Below are 8,690 nucleotides of genomic sequence, written 5' to 3'. Positions count from 1 at the left end.
TGAGGATTATTGTAGACCAGAAATGTCATTGTAACTGCAGGCATCTATGTTCAACTGGAGGATCTGTGTCTTCACTGTAGGCAGCTGATTCGTAAGATGTGATCTAACCATCTGTAAAGGGTATATAGACTGGCCGTTAGGCTCAGAGGCCCAATAATCCCCAGCGATAGAAATGCATTAGCTGCTCCAGTATATGTAAAGACGAGAAGCTTTTTTTATTGCATACATTCAGATAGCAAACTTTACAGTCTTACATAATCAATTCCTTTTGTCAGTACTTTATTTCTGAGTAAGGAATCAATGAATGCATCCCACCTGAACTCTCAGCTCCTGACCTATGAAACTAATTAGATAGAGAAAAATGGTTTGTGTTGGCAGAATGGGAGTTCCATGTTAAGGATTTCTTCTTCTGCGCAAGCTCCATCAGTGACAGAGCCAAACTGGTGTGGCTTCAGTGGATAGATTTCCATTAGATTTGTAGCAATAAATTGAGTTGAAATACCAATAAACTTTTAATGAGTCTTTACAACATTTTACTGTGTTGCCATAACCTATTGAAAAAGGCTTTGACTAAATAAAGTATCTCGCTGTGTAGCTGATAGACTTCACAAGCCTCCATCAATCAGAAAGGAAGAATAGCTCTCATCTTAGGGTGCAAGAGTGGATGTTTTTGGAAAACATCTTTCTCTCCCGGGTAAGCCTGCTCCTACTTCAGAAGAATATTCCATGTTCATCATGATTTCTCCAGCTGAATGAAGCTCTAGTTAGAGTGACTAAAACAATTTTGAACCTGTACTGCACATAACTAGTAGAATTTGATGTAACCATGTCATCTCAATTAGTGCATGATGTTAAATGGAGCCTGTATGGACAGTATTGCAGCAAGTCTCCTTTCCATATGGTTTCGCAGTCTGTACTTCTGTAACTTTATCCAAGTCTTGCAAACAAATGGCAACATTTGCTTTTCAGTTTCGGTTATGTAGCCCAACCCTTTCCTTTCTTCAGTCTTTGTTGATTGATCTACTAATTCACTTTTTCTGGGAGTTGGTTATGTGGGTTAAAGATCTCCTGTAATTCAGAGGGCACAGGGCTGCGCTAAGTCGCTAGAGTTCTCGAGGTACAGGGTGGTTGCTGCTGCTTACTCACAGGAGTTGCCGTCAGGGATGGAAGCAAGCTCCTCCAGTCCAGTCACATGACTGATGTTGGGAAAGGAGGGGAGGAGAGGGATGATGGCTCACTGCTTAGCACTGCTGCCTCACAGTGCCAGGGAGCTAAGTTCAATTCCACCCTTGAGTGACTGTCTGTACGGATTTTGCATATTCTCCTAGTGTCTGTGTGGGTTGGAGCTGTACTCCTACAGGAAGGTGAGGATGTGATTAAACTGCCAGTTGGTTACTTTTTGAAGAAGATCAACATCCACCTGAGGAAATACTCCACGATCAAAAAGGAACGATTCAGCTTGGTACTAGCCTTACAACATTTTAATGTCATGGACAATGTGTTGGAGACGGTTGTGTACACTGATCACAACCTGCTTACATTCTTAGAATTCTTTAAAGACAAGAATATGAGACTATTTCATTGGAGTCTTATGTTACAGACTTTTAACTTAAAAATCATACATGTTGCGGGTTGTAAGAATATAATCACAGATACATTATCATAGATTTAACTGATAGAGTTTGGATGAGATTTGTCTTTATTTAATGTTATACATATACAGGTATATGGGAAAATGTTAAGGTGAACTTATATTAAAGTTATCTATATGTTAGGGTAATGTGTTTAAAAGTAGGGAGAAAAAAGAAGCCATCTTTTCATTATGATGCTTTATTTTTTTCTTAAGGGGGGCAGTGTTATGAAGATGTTGGTGTACCGTACCTTTAAGAGAGCGAAGGACTTGGCAAGTACATCGAGTGCTGGAGAATTTATAAAGTAACATTTGATTCAGAGCTAACAGCATTCACTGAGTTGCTATGAGACAAAAACATAAATTTGAATTCGGCCAATCAGTTTAAATTATACCCCGAAAATATATCAAACTCCAAACCAATTTGAATTGAGTATATTGACGAACTTAAAAGCCAATAACACATTCCGATGCTTTGGGGGTATAAGACTGGGGAAAATGGAACATTTGAGAGGAGGACTGCCAAGCCCAGCATATAAAAAGACTGCTTGAAAAATAGCTCTCTTAAAAGTACCTTTTCGATCAGTAACCTGTGACACAGAAATTCCTAAGAAGAAGACAAGAAGACACAGGAAAATCTGATTGGAGCACGAAAGCTGCCTGGTTTTGAGATAAGAAGTGTGGTTTTGTAAATCTTAATTGGGAGTTTTATTTGACTAGTATTACAGAAGGGAAGGTGAAAGATAGGTTAGAGGAAGAAATTGTAAATAGTGGTTAGTTAACTATTCTCTGTTATACTTTTAGAAATAAAGTTGTTAATTTTTACTTTAAATAGCTCTTGGCCACTTAGATTTTTACAGATTACTGCACGTTGTTTCTGTGTTGTTGGTTTTACCCAGTGTTGTAACAACGGTTCACATCCTGACTATAACCTCCAGACCATAGCTGTGGCACTGTGATTCTTATCACCAGACACTCCTTTGTCTCTCCTTACTCTTCAGAGCATCTCTTCTTGTTCCAACCCTCTCATTTTAAACCTTTGCTCTGCACAAAGCAATATTACCGCAACATAAATATTTTCTTCTCAAGACATCTTCCGCTCTTCTCTCCCTCATGAGTGACTTCCAACTTTTGAGGTTCCAAACCTCATCTCAATTCACCCCTGTCTCTCACATCTGAGCTTCTATATTCCCTGAATCTCTTCGACCATAATAAAACCCATATTACCTGGCCTCACTCTCCCCATCAGCTCATTCACAGAAATGGCCATCAACTCTTTGTTTTACTCTTCAATATCCTGTTTTCCTCTGGGGGCAAAAATATCACTCCTGAATTAATGCAGTCTAGCCTTTGGCTGTCTATTCACCATGATATTTCTATGCCTACTGATCTGATTCACACGTTACCACTACCTTTCACTCACTAGTCTCCAATAAAACAATTTCTTTTTTCCTGCCTATATCCTCCATAAAGTCTAAATCTTCATGCCCTTAAGTTAAAAAAAAGGATGCTGAATTCAATGGATATATTGATTGACTGGCTTGGCCATTCATTGTGAAGTCTGGCAGGATCATATAATAGCAATTTGTAGTTAGTGTAATAAAACAACCCAAGATGCTGCACATAATATAACAAAGCAAAGCTGGGCACCAACTCAGCCAAGGCAACAGTAGGATCGATGTCTCAAAGCTCAGCCAAAGAGGTAGGCTATAGGAAAAGTCCCAACGGAAGGAAGAAAAGCCACAGGAGGTGAAGTTCAAGGAGAGATTAAGATATAGTCATCTGAAATTACAGCCAGCAATGTTGGACTGATGAAAGTCAGAATGGAGAGCACGTCAGCATTATAGCCAACTCCGATCATGGCTCGCCTGGACAATTCTGCTTTCTGGGAGAAAAACAAAAGATGTCTTTAAGAGGAGAGTTACATTCTCTAATCCCTTGCCTTGTAATAGTGGCCAGTCCTTTCTCCTTTTTACTTCTGCATTTGCCAGCCAACAATCTTTTGCCCATTCAGCAAATTGACAGAAATCTGTGGCCTATTAAACTGAATTTGTGCACCTAATTGAAATCAGCCAACATAGCCCAAACTGGAGGTTGCTTTGTGGCTCAAAGAAACCTCTATCTATTGAATCATTATGGAACCCTAGGAATTAACCCATCAAGGACCACTTCAGCAGGTAAGCTGCTCACTGGTGACAATTACCCACAGATATCATAAAATAACCATGAAAATTACATTCACCAGGCTTTGGCTATATCTGCCACAGCAAAATGGCCTCTTTAACCTTTACTATCACAATCTGGGAGTACATGAATGGTCAATACTAAAATTCTGGAAGAGGGGAAATAAGGTTTTGCAGTAAAGTTGTGGAAGAATTACATGCAGGTACCAAATATTCCTAATTAAGTTTGCGTTGTGCTAAATCTGTCAAGGGAGCAGCTTAATTGCTGACTCTTGATAGCCAGGTAAATGGCTGTGATGTTAAAATGTTAACATTGTCAGGTAACGTTCGTCTTGTGACTGAGATAATGGAAACAATAACTGAATATTGAAAATTGGATTGATCTAAGAGTCAAATGCTAAGTTTTTTTTAGGCCAAAGGTTATTTGTCGATTTCACCTCGAGTAAGAGTTTTGGAGGAGTTAACATAAGCATTTGATTTGGGCCTCAGTGAAACCCCAAAAAATAACTATTGTGATTAAATGAAGTATAAACTAACAGTCTGATATGACTAATTCAGAAGCAAAGTTTCTCTCTCCACAGATGCTGCCAGATATGCTGAGTTTCTCCAGCACTTTCTATTTCAATTCATTCCAGGCTCCTTAGTGTTTCAACATGATACCAGAAGCTGCTTAAAACTACACCACCTCACATTTTCAAGTTTAATTTGACATAGGTACCCTGTTATTACAAACATGTCTGCCAAAACAATCTGCAACATTTTTGCAAACTGTCAACCATGTGCAAATGCTTATGTTATAGTCATTAAGGTTTTTATTTGAATAGATCTGTTATAAAAAAGACTAAAATAAAGCAAAAAAACTATAGGTGCTGAACATCTGAAACAAAAACAGAAATAGCTGGAGAAACTCTGCTCCCCCCCAGCAGAATTTGTGGGAAGAAAGCAGACTCAATGTTTCAAGTTTGGTGACTCTTTATCCATTGGAAATGTAGAGTGCTTATCATAACTACCATTTAGTGGAAGATGTAGTTAGCACATATCAATCACAGTAAAATAAACAAACATAGCAATTATTTAAAGTTTGCCATCACATCAAAACTTCTTCTGTACAGAATTCCTGAATAGGGCATGAGGGGGCCAGACACACGCTTCATGCAATGACTAATATTGCCAAGCTGGAAAGGTGTCTGCACCTCATTAAAGGAGCCATGAAGCAGCTCAGGTATTTCTAACGGTAGAATAATTACCATCTCCTAAAAGCACTCGTGATCATAGCTTCGAAGCTTATCATGAAAAAGCATCCAGAAAATAGACAAACCCACCCAACATATAAATTCAGGAAGAGGGTATCATGAGGGAGGAGAGAGAGATGCACCTTTTTGGTTCTTGCTTATAATATTGAATGGTGCATTTTCCTCCTAAATTATTAGTTTGATTAAATTATAGCACAAATTTAAACTTCGTTATTTTCTTAGCAACACAACTAACTCATTCAGTCTAGACGTGAGATATGTGCAGACCTACATATCTCAAATGGTTATTCATCTATGCCCATTTCTGTCTAATTTAATCCTGCAACTATTTTGACACGATTGTCTTGCTCATCCCAGATGAAGGAAGATTATTGCTTGTTAAATGATTTGTTAATGCCTCAACTTGTCTTGTTAATGTTCAGTTTCCTATTTTACGAAACAAGCTAGTTATGAAAACACAACAGGGAGGTCAGAATAGGTGACTTTAGCTCGTTGCCTGCTGTGAAGAACCTCAATGGTACTCAGTACCAAACTGCAACTCAGGGCATATTCCCTGGGCACCAACCACATACATTCCACACCCATGAACCTTGACATTGGCATTGCCAGCCCCTGACAACTCTCATGGTCCATCTCCATTGCACTTGCAGGAGGCTCAGGAAGCATACACTCACAACAGAATGCGCATCAGCAACTAATATTAAAAGAGCTGTTGCAAGGAAACTTTGTGCTCAGGAACAGACCCAAAGCTCACATATCAGACCAAGCTGCACCTCAGGGCTGCTCTCTTAATGTTCATTCACTTATCAGTTATCTGCATGCTCGCACTATACCTACTTTGCTCTGTCTATTAATATGTTGGCATTTCAACCGGAGTCAAAAGCTATCAGTCCTGCCAGAATGACTTGCTATTTTATCCCAGACACACAGATTGTTATAGTGTTAGTAGTGACCTGTCCGAGTGGGTGATGGTGCACCATACCGTACACTGAAGCGTCATTCCAGCACCTACAGCATCTGTCATCTGCTTGTGCGGCAAACACACTGCAAGTGTATTCATAGCCATGTGGGTCAGTTCAGTCAAGGAGAGGCCGCTATGTCAGAGAGTCCTGGTACCTTCTGTCAGAGGCACAGCCTGTGCAGTCTCAGAGCTTGGCCACAATCAGTCATTCGATTGGGACACCCACGGTCAGTGCATCTGTCGGACTACAGACCATAGTGAGGTCAACAATGAATCCATCACAAGCTGTCAGGGGAATTCTACAAATACAGCACTCAGGGGGCTGGCCAGTCTGGTCTAGAGGCTGCTTGCTGAAAATAGTCACAGCTCTGGAGTGAATACAGTCCTGGGGGGATCCACCTGTCAGTCATTCAGGAGGGCACAAACTTGGCCTGAATGGGCAGCAGGGGTATCACTGCCAAAAGGGTGGGTGAAAACAGAGGCATTTGAGGAGGTGGGGACAGGGCCAATGTCAGGGATGGAGGGGGTATGTGGAATAGCATCGGAGGACATGATGGACCATGGAAGAGGTTTAGTGGCAGGGACCACTAATAAGAGGAGCAGGGTGGGCATCATTAAGGTGTAATACTGGCATTCAGATGCAGGGAGGACAGTGGAGGAAAATACAATGTGGTAACTGTATACATGAGGTGTGGGGTGGGTATGCGTGGAGAAGATGGGTTGAAATGGTTTCAAATTAAATTTAACTGGGGCTTGCAAATGGCTGCTTCATGTATTTGTTGCAATAATATCCCAGCATCCAGTTGATGTGGATCCCACACTTTCTCCAATTAAAATGATTCTGACTCCATCCACTCTGGTATAGTGCCTGTTGCTGGTGTGAGGTAAAAGGAGAAATGAAGTTTTGGGGTGGGGGGAACCTGGTGACCAGGCGGGGTCCAGTCCAGTGCTAATGGTGTTCACCAGGAGCTGTGGCCCCTGCCATCATTTTCCGTTCTCTCCATACAAATTGCCACTAGAAAACAATAGGCACAATAACCAGGGCAGGAGGAGTCAGTGCCACTTTGACAGGCAAAAGTGGAGCATCCATATCTGCTGGATGCTGGGACATTACTGGAACAAATACATGAAGCAGCCAGTTGCAAATCCCAGTTACATTTAATTTGAATTCATTGTTCATTTGCTATGCATAAAGAGTGAAGGTGCTAAGGGAGCAGATCCTGGTTAAAGGGAATTTGCTCCATGTTATTAGTACTTGCAAGTTGAACTTTAATTATTTCACTGATGGTGAAGTTAGTAGCATTGATTTAAAAACTGGTCAAAGACAAACCATTACTTATGCACCTTCCAAGGATGGGAGTCAGGCACCATCCCTTCTTCATCTGTCATATCAGTTTAGCAATTGTCTGTTCTGAATGCAATGCAAGGATGATTGATTGATGTGGGTCTGGGATGGAAAGGGGATTGGAGCATGACACTTTTTTTGCTATAATGTGCAGGTCACTCTGCCAGCATGGCACCTTCACTAAATTGCTGCACAGACTGAGATTGAAGCTGAACAAACATTGGAGACACACCCATCATCATAAGGTGCAGCATTTCTCACCGTCTGGAGCAGTTATGTGCAGCTCGCATCTGGAGGGTGTACCACCCCTGACTTTTCTGAGAGCTAAAATCCCTTTATTCTCACATGCCTGACATGGGTAATTTCCAGCAGCTGTTGGGATATTACTCCCCGTGGCTGCTTTCCTAAGGCAGTGAAAGCCGACATGGGTGAATCAGGACCGGTGGCAGGTCCAGGGTCACCAAAGCAGCCGTGCCTCATGGAGAATGTGGTACACCCACCTCAGTCACCTGTTGCTGATGCATGGCCCCTGAGGATACTTTGGCTCTGCAGGAGGCTGAGGGCTTTTTGATCCCAACCCCACTTCCTGTGGACGAGCAAGGGGCAGTATTGATACATCCACAGAAAGCATCATAGAAGTCTGCTGGTTGCTGGAGTGTGATCCAAGGACTGCAAGAGTGGGAGGCTATCCTTTCCTGATGGCTGCATTGAAGGTGGATCACAGGAACGACAATCTGCTTCTAGGGATCGATGGGTAACCTGTGTGAGATTTTTCAATGATGCACCCAGAAGTGCATTAGGGCAGTGACTAATGGTATCAGTGCAAAATCACACTGGTTCAAACTGATGAGATCAGTACTGCTGCCTGGGTAGTAGGATCTCGGAACTCGATTCCCCTAGGGGCAGGGTGCCATCAGCTGCACGTGTCACTGACAGTGCATATAACAACACTATGGCCTACACCAACAGTAAAGTTTGATTAATGTCCAAGTGACTCTCCATGTATCAGGGCTGTGGTAGTGCAAATGATGCGGCTGTTAAACATGTGATTCCATTGTTTGGCCCAGAGCCTCCAATTTAGTCTGGACAGAGTGTGCTGCATCACCTTGCTGTTCTGTGCACCATTAGAGCAGGCAATGAGGTAATGTGATAAATTCTGAGGAACTTGGGATATGGGGGCAGTCTTCTGAAGAGGAGGATGAACACACTGGGGAAGAGGAAGCTATCCTTGCCCATGAACCAAATTGAGCGACTACAAGCCAGATAGGACCTACTAGATATGGTGTTCCAATAGGAGTAGGGTACAGCAGTCAATTAT

At 41.8% G+C, this 8,690-nt stretch overlaps 1 pseudogene; it reads right to left on the bottom strand.

Annotated features, from left to right (window-relative positions):
* Positions 1-347: 347 nt before the first annotated feature.
* Positions 348-5,063, bottom strand: LOC148149834 (G1/S-specific cyclin-E1-like; annotated as a pseudogene).
* Positions 5,064-8,690: the final 3,627 nt, after the last annotated feature.

Source organism: Chiloscyllium plagiosum, unplaced genomic scaffold (assembly GCF_037043375.1).
Source record: "Chiloscyllium plagiosum isolate Xiang-an unplaced genomic scaffold, Cpla_swu_hap1 HiC_scaffold_6, whole genome shotgun sequence".
In the NCBI taxonomy this organism is placed as follows: Eukaryota; Metazoa; Chordata; class Chondrichthyes; order Orectolobiformes; family Hemiscylliidae; genus Chiloscyllium; species Chiloscyllium plagiosum.
This window is presented reverse-complemented; position numbering and strand designations above follow the sequence as displayed.